The 15,819-nt window shown below is 39.8% G+C and overlaps 2 protein-coding genes and 1 long non-coding RNA gene across 8 annotated transcripts in view; 2 read left to right on the forward strand and 1 right to left on the reverse strand.

The window, feature by feature from the left end:
- The window catches only part of LOC310899240, a 29,393-nt gene extending 18,241 nt beyond the window's left edge, over window positions 1-11,152 (forward strand). For both annotated transcript variants that reach the window (XR_014584098.1, XR_014584099.1), the window contains exon 3: window positions 6,005-11,152. This is a non-coding gene — a long non-coding RNA (uncharacterized lncRNA). The remainder of the gene's footprint in view (window positions 1-6,004) is intronic.
- RASL11B (RAS like family 11 member B) overlaps window positions 1-15,819 on the reverse strand; it is a 290,210-nt gene that overhangs the window by 21,654 nt on the left and 252,737 nt on the right. The window lies entirely within an intron of this gene.
- Window positions 13,539-15,819, forward strand: part of USP46 (ubiquitin specific peptidase 46) — a 35,721-nt gene continuing 33,440 nt past the window's right edge. Inside the window, exons 1-4 of one of the 5 annotated variants that reach the window (XM_083835422.1) lie at window positions 13,540-13,850; window positions 13,937-14,094; window positions 14,522-14,612; window positions 14,747-14,883. The gene's annotated coding sequence lies outside the window, so the exon portion shown is untranslated. Of the gene's footprint in view, window positions 14,095-14,521; window positions 14,613-14,746; window positions 14,884-15,819 lie in introns of all 5 variants that reach the window. The other 4 variants (XM_083835424.1, XM_083835426.1, XM_083835425.1 and 1 more) reach the window with 4 other exon arrangements.

Here is a 15,819-nt window from a genome sequence, read left to right on the forward strand (position 1 = left end):
CTATTTCTGCAGTCATGAGAAGAAAAAAGTCATCCTCTGTGACTCTTGCTTTGGATGAAGGATGGGAACTTTTCCCCCCCTCTTCATCCCAATCAGCCTCTGTGGCAGGAGGAGGAAGCTCACGCTGTACTAGTGCTGGGAACAAAAGGAACAGTTCTTGTCTCTAGTGCTGACGACCTAATACCATTCACAAGTACTGCCAATTTCAATCAGGAACGTGAAAAAGGTACAAAGAAGTGTAGGCAGTTTGACTGAGTTGATAAGCCTACTGAAAAGGGCCTCTGGTACCCTGAGTTTGCACGCAGCCAGCCAAGACAGCAGATCACCAGGGACACAAAGGCAGAGCAGGCATCCTTCATTCAATTAAGCAAGCAAGACTTTTGCCTTCTGCCTAGGCGTTACAGCAACAAGCGTACCTAGGTATTATTTAAAAATACAAGTGTAATTCGAACATTGCCAAGCCAATTAGATGGTTACCAGAAAGGTCACAAGCATCCTCAAGAATAGTGCAAATTGACCCATTTTCTAGTAACAAAAAGCCTTAGAGGTATGACTTTTTGGCACTTTGCATTCATTTATTTTCATCTCTCAGTGTTTTGCTATCAGCTGAAAATCATCTCAAGTGTTAGTTACAGTGTGGTGGTGGTAAGTACCTTGCTCTCAGGCTGGAACAAGAAGGAAAGCTTGATGATGTTCTTCCCATTTACTTGCTAAAAGTTGAATATGTAGAAAAAAAAGAAGTAAGAGGGTAGGCCAGTACAGTCTTGAATACAGGTGGTGAAAGATTAAAGCCTAATGGTTTCAAAACCCCTTTAAAAATCGTTCTGAGAACAAAACGTACTTGCTTTCCTCAGTATGCTGAGAGATTAAATGAGTACAAAACAGTGCCTAGGCTGCCTGTCTCCATAATAAAAGAGTCACCAGGCTCTGGCATAGATCTGCAGTAATTCTAAAACGAGATTGATATGGTTATTATTAACAACCATTTAGCAAACGTCTCAGCTATCAGGGTGGGTTTTTCCTTTTGTTTTTGAGTTACAAAATAAAGGCAAATAGGAAAAAGCCACTGCTCCTCTCTCCAATCCCACCTGAACAACTTCACATTCCTTCAGTGCTGGCTGTTAACCCTTTTCTGGCTTTAGTGGCGGGTTCAGATCCTACAAGGTCTCACGGAGACCTTGCTGCAACCCTTTGGATAATTTTCTTCCATTGTCCCTTTGCTTTGTGTAAGGTTGAGGTTTTCAAAACTGAAATACATGAAGCTTAGTTTTCAAAAAGAAGTTTTATAATAACTTAGTGCATTTTTCCCTTAGTTGATGGTACAATGCAGTGTTTTGTTTTTCAGTAGCATGTGCTTTTCAGCATTTCACCCCTTGTCACCTGCTTTTCTTTTCTCCTTTCAAGCCAGTCCATGATTTCACGTGAACAAGGCAAGTGATTGGATTATACCCTGTATCCTGGTTTTGATATGCTAATAATGTTTCCTTCACAAGACGAAAAGCCTTTTTGTTGTGATTAATTAGGTTTCAGAAACTTATATAAGACATTTTGCTTGAATCTTATCATTCCTGGGACTAAAGGAAGTTCCTTTTCATGTTGCTTTGAATCAGGCTAAACCTACGATAAGCTCTCACTTGGTAAAAAGCAGCTCTGTTACTCTATGCAGAGAATCTAAGAAAATGCTCTTCATAAATGGGACACGAGTACATCTGGAAACAAAATGGCACTTTTGTCTTTGGGTGTCTAAGGTGTTTGGCTGTTGTACAGTGGGTACCATGAGGCAATGGATAACACAGGGAATAATTCATTTTCTCAATGCAGTAAAATCCATTATTTATAGAAGTATGATAATAAGGAGATGTATTTGATTCTAATTCCAGCTACTTAAAACAGTCACAGAAGATTGTAATTATCGCTGTAATAAAGTCATTAATGCCAGAAATCCCGCACTGCTGCTGGATGCCCAGTACTATGGAAAATCAAGTCCCATAGGACATACCCAGGCTCCTATAGCATAATACCCCCCACAAAATTAGGTCTAACCAGATTGGCTTGCTTACTGCAAGAAGTGTAAATGCAATTTTACCATGTTCCCTGTGGGCTTATTTTCTATGTTTCTCTGTGCTACACCAACAAGGGCTGATTCTATACAAATTACAGTTGACTTTTTTTTTTTTTACATTAATAATCACATCCCTTTAGGCTCATTTGTAGCTCCAGAAGAGAACAGAAAGCAAACTCCTGAATGAGGGCACTGTGCCCTATTTTGCCATGCAGCTGGCTGTGTGCAAACCTCCACTAGTATGTGAAGTGCAGGGAAGCCCCATCCATTTCCATTACCTCACTCTTCACCCCCAGCTCTTTCCTGAAGCCATAATGCCCCACAGAAGCTGAGCTGGCTGGGACCTCCAAGAGAGGTCCATATTACCCTTGTTTTTTGTTTTGCTTTCAGCTAAATTAACAGCAAGTACCTAAATGAACAACTCCTTTTCTGGACAAGCTGCCTGCAAACAAATTTAGAGAGGAAAGATTACCCAAGGTTAAAAAATCAGATGAGCTTTTAAAGCAACATTACTGAGTTGCTATGTAACATACTTAATCATATGCCTTGTGTTTCGCACACATTTTTAGCAGGTTGATTATGAACAAAGTATGTCAGCCTCCTAGGCTATCCATCTACAGACACTGATAACCAATGACTGGTATTGAACATCCCACCTCTTGCTATGTTATAGATCAGAAATGTGAAGTGTGTGAAATGCTTATGATTTTGATATATATATACTATCAAACAAGAAGAAAGACTAGCTTAGCTTCAATGCTGATGAGGCATACTGAGATTTACAAAATGCCTGCACTTTGTTCTGTCTTTGACAATTTCATATCTGCTCTGGATAAATTTTGATCACAACTAATTCTCACATTGACTTTGATTTTGTGACTTCTCATATGTCAGTGCTTTCTTGGTGGAAGAGGCTGCTGAGATTATGATGCCACGAACAATATTTAACATTTCTCAACCATGGGGCTTTGAACTTTTTTTTTCCTTTTTAATGCATTTATGGGACTGAAGAAATGAAGTTTTCAACAGCAGGTAGCATTCATTTTGTGGTAGTTTTATTGAACCATTTCAAACCAGAGAAACCAAACCTAGCTCTCCAGGCTCCTGAACAAGATGTAAAACACAAAGCACTAACTTCACTTTCTGCTTTCATTCTTCAGAAACATTCATATAACCATACCGATGCCTGTCGTCAATCCACTCCAAAAAAAAAAACTTAAATTTGCAGTGGCTTTCCAGTTGCAAAATAACGTTCGAATTACAACACCCCGTATGTTTTTTCCCCTCAAATCTAGCTCCTGTCTATTAAAATAGTTCATATTTGCATGAGTGCTTGCATCTTGTGATGCCTCTATTTCATGACACAAAGGGCACAAACCAAGCCTTCTCAACAGTCTACAACCACATTTGTGTATTTTGTATTTCTTTCAATGCCTACAGGAAAATAAGCTTTTTTCCTCTTGGCTTCATGATATTAGTATGGTATCACACTATCAACATTTTCAGTGTGGCAAATCAAAATTATTTTGCTGAACTAAAATTGCCCTGCCACCTGAAGCTATTAAGGAACACCAGTTATTTTGACTTTAGTAACTAGCTTTTCAATAGTATTAAGCACTGGACAAACTTTGCTCTATCAATGCCAACAATGAAACTCTAATTTCAAAACGACTGGAAAGAATCCGATTCTGGATACTTCTGAAACACCCTACCCTAAAAATCCTTACTTTAAATCACTTCAAAACATGTAATTTATAGAATCTACCATGAGAAATTCTGCCAGAGTGGATCTGAAATGCAGCTGAGGATACAAGCAAACAGATGATCCATTTCATATTCTTACTTGGATCTTTGAAAGCTGGCAACTAAAAAGAATTTACTTGGAAGGAAAAAAAATCCTCTCCATCCCCTTGTCAATACATGAAATATTCACCTCTAATTTATTTTTCCTTGAGAAAATGGCAACAGCATTTTGCAGGTTGAATTCTGTGCAAAATCTTCTCAAGCAGTCCAGCTTGTACTCAGATGTCAAGGCAGTAAAAACAAACTACAGAAGTCCAACAGAATAAAAAACAGAACAAAGGTGTTTAAAACACAGGTAACTACTTTAAAGATGCTGATTATAAGGGACTTTTTCTCTCTGTTCCCAAAATATTGGGAAGATGTAAAATGACTTTCTTAAGGCAGACTCAGTAACAGCACAATTACCTTAAGTAAAACCAAGAAGTGATGAAATGGCAATAATTCACTGATATTCAGAATTCAACTGCAGAAGCCATGGTGGAAGAACAGATCACTTTTATGGAAGAATAATCATGATTCTTAAAGAGAAAACCAAAGGTAAACTGTGTGAGTCAAGCTGGAAGCTTATGACACCCTGCTGAACAAGATCAGAAATGAGTTCAGGTTAGCAGCATGAGGATGAAGTGAGAAACGGTATAAATAACCTGACTTTATGTAACCCACACCCTTCAAGGCCATGCCAGGACACCTGGTAGCCCAGCACAAAGCAGGGCTGGTGAGGTGCTGAGACAACACAGAAGCACAACTGAGGACAGGACCTCAGATCATGTTAGACATCAGTCTCAAAGACACTTAGATCTGTCTGAAGCCCTCATTGATAGGTCTCTAGTCAGAGAATGCTGAGAGCAGCTCCTCCATCACACTGTGGTTTACCTGGATGACATCTTCTAAGAAAAATGGAACGACTAAGTTTTCTTTAAAAATTCAACAATGGTAAGTACCCTCTTTCCACATAAAATAGGGTTACATGGCAACTGTTATTCACTAATAACAAATGCGGTATCTGCTTACAGTTTGTTGAGAGCAGCACTGTAATTCATAGCATTGTGAAGCAGTGTGAGATGTGTGGGATATTTAGGAGGGTATATCTTCCCTGTTTTTCTTCACCCTTTTATTTCATATCTAGAATATACCAATAACATGCAGAGAGCACTGGTCTGATAACTGAAGCTGCAAACAATTAGTAGTCATAATTCAAGTCAAGAAGCAAAACCATCAGCCCCTCTCTAAATGCCATAAATAAAAACACTTGAGTTCTCAGTGTTTTGTGATGGATTCTTGGTATGCTTTCTTTTTTAGCAATTTCAAAAGAAAGCGAGAAAATAGTTCAAGGAAAGAGTTTATAAGAATATTGGACTACAGATTATATAGTGCATAAGCCAGGCGGTGCTGAATTCATTACAGAATTACAACAGCAGCAATCATGTTTTCTCTTCCTGCTCACCTCAAAAACATGCATCCTCTCAGGCACGAGAAGAAAAAATGATGTTTTTGGTGATTTGAAAAATCAGTTTAATGCTGTTGGAAATTGTAAGTGTAATCAGAGTTGCCTGGATAGCTACAAGGCAGAGCTGATATTTTCCCCTATCTTGAACTTAGATCTGTTTTGTTTAGCCCCTCTAATGTTGTATCTTTAGCATTTATTAAAATCTGTTGCTTCACCATATTCTCAGTCAATTCAAGGTAGTTTTTTGTTTGCCACTTCTGAGAAACGGTAACAACAAACCTCTGATACTATGGTAAGTCTATTGAGTGTTCCTAAATTGGTTGAAGGAAGGAAGCTCCATGATGAGCAAAAATTGTGGCTCCTGCAGAGGAAAATTGCAGCCTGAGGAGCCTGGGAAGAACGAGAGACTCGGTGTAGAGCTTAATAGGACCAATCTGTAGGAGTACCTCTAGTTCTGCCTCCTGCTTTGACTCACAGTACCTCGACATACTGCAGAGTCTTGGCTCAAGTCAGGTGAGAAGGCATGAAATACTTACCATGAGTCAAAACAGATACATCAGTAAAACATTAATTTGGAAGAAAAAGCATAGGTAACCATAAAATACATCACCCTGTTGCTTATTTGTATGATTAGGAGAGCAGTTTCCTTTAACCACAAGATGTAGTAAATGGAACGTCATTCTTCCAGTCAGACCAAGAGCACAGACTGGACCTTCATCCATCAGGGAGACTTCTCGGCCTCAGCGAGATGCAGGGGGGAACCAGACCACATCTGCACCACTAAGAAGACAGCACCTACAGTTAAGGTACCTGAAACAGGGGTGCTCTCCCTACAGCAAGTAGTGACGTAGCAGCATCTTTTTGCATACAGCCAAGTGCGATTTATGCCTTGCCATCAATTACGGACAAACAAGGAGTGCTGTAGAGTCAAGTAAAAGGATTCCATAAAGCCTTTTTCTAACTGGCTGATACTCAGCTCCAATAAATGTATTCATTATGCAGTATGAGAAGCAGCAATGACTTGAATCCAGGACACATTTAATCTCTTCTTATAGTTCTTAAGGTTGCCTTTTAATCATTTTCACATTACTATTATTGTAGAGACACATGAGAGTTAAAAAATTTCTATTACATATGAGATCTGTCATTGTACTTTTTGCCCCCCCTTTCTAGCTTTTCTTGATAGCAGGTGTGCATCTAGATTGAAGACCAGATTTCTTGTAGTGCAGCAGCACAGATCCTGGTTTGTTTCTTTTTAATTTTATTTTCTGTTTCTTCTTATCTTTTTTTCTTTTATACCACACAAGAAAGGGCAGAGGCCATAACCAACCTGTAAACTGAAATGGTGACAGTACAGTCTAAAACAGTAGTTTTGAGGAAAACCATGGGTAACTGGGAAAAAAAACATACCGCAGCATAAAAGCAACCCTAGAAAGCTTGTGCCATACTGGACCTGAAATCAGCATCTTGAGTCTGGGTACGTAGGAGATAGCACATTATTTCTGGAAACAAACTTCATCCTTCTGTATAGTTTACTTGGCTTTGTTCCCTTCTGCTTACTTTCCTAGCAAAGTATGTTTATGCATTTTAAGTTTACACTTTGGAAAAAAGAATGAAGCAATTAATCTAATAGGATTCAGTACTAAAATCCTGGGGACATTACTGTTAGCAAACTTTTCAAGTAGTGTGCAGATAGATTGCAGATAATTTTTTTTTATAGAACTATTTTCTTCCACTTTCTGAACTGCATGAGATAATTTTCTATTTTTAAGGGACAGATCATGATATAACCAAACAGAAGCTGGGATTCATCCTCCTACATCAGCTGTAATAAGGCTCAATGGCAGAAGCACTAATAACATCTAAACCAAATTCCTTTATACAACTTCAAGTTCACCTTCACTTCTCAGAAGGAGGACAGAAAAACACTGACTCATAGGCCACATACCACCTCTGCTTTGGTGTGCAATACATCGCTGAGAAGGAAATAAGCAAATAACAAGTGACCTCACCTGCTACCACATGAGACAAACTAGGGACCTGCGTCTCCTGTTGCCTCCAAACCCTAGAAGTGCTAAAAGCTGGAACTCCCAACATTTTTTCATCCTCTGGTCTTGTGCACACTGCTCTTCCTAGGACTCTGCTTATTTCCAATTACTCCTTCTCAGGAGTTTAATTAATTTAAAATGTATGTTGTGGGTTAAGTTAACTTATTGCCTTAGAGTACATACATACAATAAAATCTGAAGATAAGTCATTGCTCTCAGCTTCTACACTTTAATCTGAAAGAGTATGAATTTTCAGTATTATAGTATTCAGTATTCATGCATTGAGTCCATAGAACTTAAGTATCAAAGCATGCGAAGAAATCTCTGATCTTTACATCAAAGTCCACTGAACAGAAGAGACCCTCTTTGCAGCAGCGAATGTTAGTGAAGGTCGTGCAGCTTTCACCTTTACATAGATAAACAAAAGTATTGATGTGTTGAAGAACCCAATGCCAGTTGCTTCTGAAGCCAGATGTTGAAAGTTTTAAGAAAATGTGTTCTGTACGTATCTGATATCTCATGAATACAAAAAGAAACTCTAGTTTTGTAGGAAATGCCCGCTTGAATGGATCCAAACCAGAATGCATGGGATACACACTCATTGTTTCTTAGGCACAAGTGCATTCAGCTTAGATCCTCACCCTACCGCTATTTTGCTGTTTTTCACTTAAAGAAGTGCCAGAATTAACCAGAATCTAGGTTTTCCAGCTGCAGAATCACAAACTTACTCTCACTGGTCTAACAAATATATCTTCCTAAATTTTAAATAAAGGTTAAATAGCTTTACCAATAGATACTAATGAGCTAAAATATGAAGTTAAAGCTCCCCCAGAAAGAATGAAAATCCTTATTAAAATCTCTTTCCAAATCAGGCCTAACAAACTTTTGAACTAGCTGCTCACATTCCAAGCAAATCCTCTAAATGCTTAAAAAAGATGAAAAAACACCATCAACAAAAAACAACCCTATTACTAAATGAGTACAGATGTGTATTTCCAGGAAAAGACTTACCTTCCATTCTCATATAAGACCAGAATCTTTCCTCATCTCTTCTGAATGAGGTTCTCCACTGTTTCCTCTGTAGTCTTGTTCTTGTCCCCTCTTCTTCCTATTTAATAAAAAGAACCTCCCCAGCCAAGATCCTTTCAGACTCCCTTTAAAAGTTATGTATGACTGTTGTGCTGCTATGCATGAGGCTACACCCTAAGCACATTGCATACTTCATCTTTATCTGCACTTCCTTTGATCACCGAGTCTCAAAAGCGGTTGTAACAAATTACTAAAAGGAACTGACATAGGAAATATGCTTTCAGCTGTCTGCTAAAACACTAAATACAGGCAAAAACCTCCCTTCTCCTGCCTGACCAGGCTATCTTCAGTCTTGCTGAACAAACTTAACATTCCTGCAGATTTAGTCAACAAAAAGCCAAAGCAGCATTCTTAAATTTGCAAACAATAGTCAGAGTAAGCAGAAATGTACAGATTAAAAGCTATGTAGTAGCTCTCATCCATCCTTATTCCCTCCCCAGCTTCTCTTACAATCCCTAATGTGCAAACCATACATACAGAAGTTTATATAATGACAGAATCTGTCTTGATGCCAATTAGCCAGAAACAAGGCTAGCTAATACTGATCTGTGATGGTATAAACCAAGCTGTTGACTATTCTCCAACAAACCTGGCTCTTTTTCCCCCCATTAGTCTTCACTTCTCCAATGACTACAGAAAAATTCTAATATTACAACCTAGCTTAAAGGATAGCATTCGCACAGATCAGCTCTCTTCAGTGAACTGCATAGCCTCAGGCATACAGCCCCACAGAGTGGTGGACAGGACAAATGAGCTGATTTAATCATTATCAATTTTTAACTTTATTTGTACGGTAATCCTAAACCCTTTGGTTGCTTCACTGCTTTAACATGTAAGATACCAACAAGAACTTGCCTGAAATTTATTAGAACAAATTTGTGAATAAGGACCAAGTCATTAGGATTCAATGGTACTCACCAAGAATAAGACATGCAAATTATCACCAAATGCACACTGAAATTGAAAAATGTCTCAAAAACAAGTCTCTGAAGGAGTTAGTAAGCACAAAGCCTAACTCCAAAGACACTGCTTTAAGCCTTCAAATAGGTCCTCCAAGGGCCCTACAACTACTAGGAAAGGACCTTTAGAGTGCACAAGTCCTTAATACAGAGAGAAATGGCTAGTTTTCAGAAGTGAAAACATCTCAGAGCTGTGTCAGCACTGATGTTGAAAAAAAGTCAACACAAACGAACTGCAGAGACTCTAGAAGGTCTTGATTCTGTTGAGAACCTTGCAGACAGAACAGCAGATGGAATTTAATGCCAGTGTTTGCATGACTGGTTTATCTGTGAAGGAAAACTCCAACCCTAAGCACCATGGGGTACTTCTACTTCCTTCAGAAAGATCTGGAAGTGTAGACAACTCACTGAAGTCACCAACCCAAGCTATCAAACAAGATTAATTATTAAGGAAAACAAAACACATTTAGTAACCTATCTACAGTGTTCAAGTACAGAAGAGAATCAAGAGCAAGAAAATCTGTATCAGGCAGAATGGATCCAGGGCATGAAAGCACATTCAGAAAGACTGACTAGACCAAGATTTAGTCCTTGAGCATGACTGAAGAAGATAGAGGTCTATAAGATGTCTGACAGCTTGTAGGAAAATAGTCTTTTCTCAGGACCAAAATTAAGACAATTGTCAGCTTAGTATCGATTTAAAATACTTTTTGGATGTACTTGAAATTTAGTTTTCTTTCATTAGTACAGTAGTCCGGATGAAATTAAAACATTTCAGGTAAGCCTGACAGGCTGTGAAAAATGGATCACTAAATAATCACCCCAATTAAGATATTTAAGTAAAGAATAACTAGGAATTTTAAGAATAACTAGAAATATACTTCCTGCTAGACAGAGTTCTAATCTATCCAAGCATATTTAAGAAAGTTTGGCCCTTAACCTGCACTAATTCACTGACCTGCATGTCAAAAGAAATTGCTTATTTCTAACTGTCTTAAATTCTTTCTTGTACATTTTGCAGAAGCATTGGCTAGTAGTAGAATGCATAGAAATTACTATTTCAAATTTCATGTTGAAGTCATAATTTTTGGCCTAGGCAATACAAGCTTCCAATTACTCAACAATATTGATCCTGCTTTTCACAGATCTTCAGACTAGTTGTTCTTTACAAGGAACATTGCTGCAGACATTTTCTTTTGTGAATTTAAAATAGGCAGGTAATGGGGTTCCTGAAGAGAACACATCTTTAGCAAGTTTGATACAATCTACTGACTAGTTGAACAACAGGCAAATTACATACAGCCTAAGGAAATAATTCAGAAGTTGGCCAATTCATCTAGATTGTGCATTTTCAATTTTAGAAAACCATGATCAGACATTCAGAAGTAAGCCTTTTTCAATGAATTTGCAAGTTAAGCCTTTAAACAGGAAGCACCTAGATGAGAAAACTTCAGAACACAAGCTTCTGGTAGCATCTTTGTTTTATTTCAATTAATCCACACAGACAGAAATAAGTTACAGAACTTTAAGAAACTTCAGTTTCAACCAATAGCTAGATTCCCATTTAAACAGTCATTGAGGATGTGTAGCTGTAGCCATTGCTTATCTCAATTCCACCTTCAAGACAACACATTACAGAAGACAACTGGAGTAATCTTGGGTGAAGTCAGCAGTCATCCACTCAACAAATCATAAGCTGATGTTTACTATCAATTCTAATCCCTTGCACATGCTGGCTTTCTCTCTATAAAAGAAAAGTTTAATTTGTAATCACCATCGTACACACAAAAGGACATATGTATATAGTATTACATTTTAGGATTCAACTGTACAACCATGCTATGTGAAACTAACCTTTTAACCTTTAAGTCAAAGGCATTTCTCAACACAAATCATGTCATTTGTACAGGACAGGATTTTCCATGCCCATACAATTAGTACACATCCCAGTCCATAGGGCCAGCTTGATATGAAAAAATGGATCCAATTCCCTCTGATGCTTTCCAATTTAGATTGGCTAGTCTAAAGTCAGTTTTAAAAATTCTGGATTTCCACACAGCTTTCTAGTAGTCCAAGTTTGTTTGTTTGTTTTTTTAACACTTTCAAGCAGGGAATAATGTAAGCTTTTGTAGGTATGGAATTCTGGTAAGATTTTTTTTTTTTACACTACATACCTGGAGACCAATCAATTTAGAAGGAACTCTTGACTCAAGTTGTTTATCACACAAGCTCATGAAGTGCATTCTAGGCAGTCAAGCAGTACCATCACACTTGAAAACTCTGGAAATATGTGATTAACATGTAACTGTTAGATAACATTATCATCAGATGACAGTTCAAGTCCTACAAGCCACTTTGAATGCACTAGAGTTGATTCAGTAACTTTCCTAAGTTCAGTGGTTTCACATGTTCCTCTCAACATGATCCAAAGAAGAGTTTCAGCCTCACCTCTGGGTTTGAGAGAGAACTTTTATACCCCTCTGTGTTGGCCACTTAAGACACTGCCAGACTTAAGAGGGCAAAGCTAAAAAGGGGCATAAGTTACAATACCATTTTTTCTTAATAACTAAGATGACCTGAATTTACCATTTACTCAAAAGAGATTATAACTGACTTGAAGCTTGTCAATCATCAAAAAGTATGATTTAAAATGGTCAGTAACTATCTTTACATTAGAGTGCACTTACCTTCTTAGCAGAAGGTATTATTCATTCCTAAGTAGTCCTGAGCACTGCCTCCAATTTAGGTGTGATCATCCATATCTAGACCATTTCAAACATGAAATTTCTAAGTATCTCCTAAATAGCACAAAAAGACAAAAATTATTCTAGTATAATTTATACAACATGCCTAACTAGACCTTCTTAAAGCCATATTCCAGATCTCAGAGTCACTTATTTGAAGTCATCAAATAATACTGAGAGCAAAACAAATGGTTTAATCTACTGAGATGTTTTTCTTTTCAGATCATTTAAACTAACATAACTATTTTTAAACATGCTGCTCTTTACAGAAAGAGTTTTTAAAGCCTAAATTGCTTTTAGTGTTGACACTTCTCTGCAGTATTTCTACATTTTAGAGAGATCACTACCTGCTAACTTGTTGCTACTTTGTACATACTTGCATATACCTTATAACAAGTCATAGGCAGAGCTCACCAGGGATGTCAAAAGCTACTGTTACAACACTGTAGAAGCTGGAACCAAAAACCTAAGCAAGTTCTGAGTTCTGCTCATTTGAAAAGCCATTTTATTGAGTCAAGTCATTTATAATACCTACTGCATCAACCAAACACTGCAGGTTATCAGAAAAAATGTCATTTTCTTGATGAAGCTTATAAAACACACTATATTGAATCAGATTAAAAGTCTGTGGAGCTCTACTTAGTAAGGAACAGAAGGGGACAAACATACGCTAACATTCTTTGATTCTGGGGCGGTCTTGTGCAGACCCAGGAGCTGGATTTGAGCTTGTGGGTCCCTTCCAAGGTGGGCCATCAGATGCCCCTTCGCCAGTGCATCCTCCTTACCCATGGGTGTTCAAAGGGGAGACTCCAGACCCCAGCACTCGAGGCCCATGGCGCTCGGCCTCCTGCCCACACAGAGCAGAGAGCAGCCTCCAGGGGCTCCCCAAAGCCCCGCCGACACCTCGGGACGCTTTCTGTCGCCATCCTCCCCACGGCCCAGCACTACAGAGGGAGAAAGAGAGAGAAAGGGGTGAGCGCGGGGGGTGAGAGGAGCCGGTGAGGCGGAGGGAGGGGTGGCTTGTGCCTCACGACAGGATGCAGGGCGGAGAGGGCGGCTCCGCGCTGGGTTTCTGTGAGGGAAAGGCGCTCTATCCCCCTGCGTTGACTCCCCGGAGCACGACCACGCTCCGAGAGGGCATATGTGAAGGGAAGATATATGTGAATGGAAGACGCGAGGCGGCCCCACCCCGCCCGCCCCAGTCTCCCCCTCCCAAGATGGCGGCGGACGGACACCCACATTACCGCGTCTGCGTCTGGCAGGCAAAGAGGGCGAGCGGCCCTTCCCCGGCCCTTAAATACCGCCCGCCTCTCCCGCGAGACCCCTGTGCTGCTGCCTATTGGTCGATCCGGCACACGTGACTCGCACCGCCCCTCGAAAAGGCGGCGGGGGGCGGTGGCTGTTGGCTGGCCCCGCGGGGCGGCCGTTAGAGGGGGAGGGTGCTGCCGGCTCTCCTCGCCGCCCAGTGGGATAATTGGCGGTGGGCTGCTTCCCTTGCCTCGCCGCTGCCTGGGACGGTAATGGTCAGCTCTGCACAAATTAAAGATCTGCGGGTCTCTAATATGCCCAAATAAAGGCGTCTTTGGTGTGAGATAGCAGCTGCACAGCGGTTTTCAGAGGCTAAATGCGGCTGATCTGTGTATAACCCCCGTAAACCCTGCCTTAGGAGGCTTAGGATTTGTCTGCAAGGATAGTGAGGTAAGCCTCAAGCCCACGCTAATACGCACACTGGTGTTCCAGCACACCACTAATGCCCTCACTGGTATCCTCTCTGGCACGTGCAGGTCCCCAGAGCATGGCTGGAGTTCACCGAGTGGTGTGGGGGCACCAGGCCTGCTGCCCTGCGAGCCAGCACACACCAAGTCCTGGCTGGATGCAGACTGCAGCTGTGCCGCCTCAGCCAAGGTGTACGGCCAGACTGGCACTGCTAAGAGGTTTTATGGTGAGTACAAGCAGGTTAGCACGAGCCATGTGTTAGTAATTGGTAGCAGAGGTAGGAGATGGGAACCATGGCATCTTGGTTCCCACAGAGTTCTGAATTCATCAGGAATTCCTGCTTTGCACACAGTGGGTACGCTGCTGATATTTCATAGCTTCCTGTCTCAATGACAAATGGCACCTCTTGTCTCATGCTGAGTTGCCACCTGAACAGCACCTTCCTGTCAGTGTGTGGAAGGAAAATTACAGTTTGGCCCACCATCTATGAGAGTTTTCTGATCCCAGAATTTAAATTATAATCAGCAAATCTAAGTTAGTTGGTTTGATTCAGCCTGAAACTGACCACAAGCAGTCACATAGTTGCAACTGAGGGATAGTTCTAGATATTTTCTTGTCACTTTTAGTTACCTTTTCTGTCTATATCTTGATAGTTGCTTCAAGACACTGTTGCAAATATAAACCTTCTGTGAATACCTATATCGTCAGTACCTCAGGATTCAAAAGAAGTCTTCATGACTGTAGGTAAGACATTCATTCCCTGGGTATAAGTATTTGGAGTCGCCTAGCTTCAGGTTGTTTTATGTGGAGTTCTCTGTGATGACTTTTTCTACAAAGAGATAAATCAGATCAGTCTTCCCTTGTAATGTACCCAACAGGATGAAGTGGCATCCAGCCTTTACGTTTTTACCATCCATGCCAGTTATCATGGGAGACTGACCAGCAAACACAGAAGTATTTTTGGGGACAAGGATAGTTATGGACATTTGTTACAAGAACAGTACTTAAGATTCAGGTACCTATGTGCTACCTTTGTCCCCCTCAGGTCACCTCTTGATGAAGTTGAGCCATTGCTTTTTGCTAGTGTGAGGGGTTAGCAGGTTCTGCATGTGCCCAGGAAAAACTATCAAGCACCTGGTCAACCATGTCAGCAGACTGTTAGGTCTGATTACAAGACCTAGGCACCTCTGATGTAGGCAGTCATTGAGAAGAGTATTTGGAGTGTTGCATTTTGAACTTTAAGTGACAGCTATGGGCCTGTGTTATTTAGTGGATTTAAAGCTGATTTTTTTTAAAGTTTCTCCGGTGATCTAAATCCAGCTGCTCAGGTCTTGAAGATTGCTGCTCTAATCATCAAAGTCTCTTCATGAGATGCATGAATTTAATCTCAAGGTCATTGATACTTTGATATTTGATACTTTTCTAAGCTGTCAGAATTTCATTTGTTCAAAAACATCACACCAAGCTCCTTAAAAGGCACAATTATTACAAATGTTTCATTTCAATTTCACTGTTTCTATTCACACTGATATGAAGGAAAACCAAGGAAAATCTTGGATGTGATCATCTGTCTTTGCTGATGGATGTCAGTAGCTATCCACATGGTAGATTTGGGACCTGACGAAGCAGCTTTTTTTATTTCTTTATTTTTTATTTCTTTATTTTTTAACCTATGTGTCCAATGCAATAAGACTGTGCCTGAAAAACAAAAACAAAATCTGTGGGATGCAATTTAATAGAAGTGTAATTTGATTAATTTATGCCACAATTTACATAAAATGAAAGGGCTATTTTAAATTCATGCTCAAAATAGACTAAGTGCCACTTTCAGCCTGTCTACTGTCAAAATATCCTTTGTGGTTTGTTCTCAGTGTGTATGTTAGTTAAAATTAGAGCCTGTAGAATAGAACAAAAATAATAAATAAAGTCTTTGGAGAAGAGGAGGGCAAGC

Source organism: Anser anser, assembly GCF_964211835.1.
Source record: "Anser anser genome assembly, chromosome: 4".
NCBI classification, from domain to species: Eukaryota; Metazoa; Chordata; class Aves; order Anseriformes; family Anatidae; genus Anser; species Anser anser.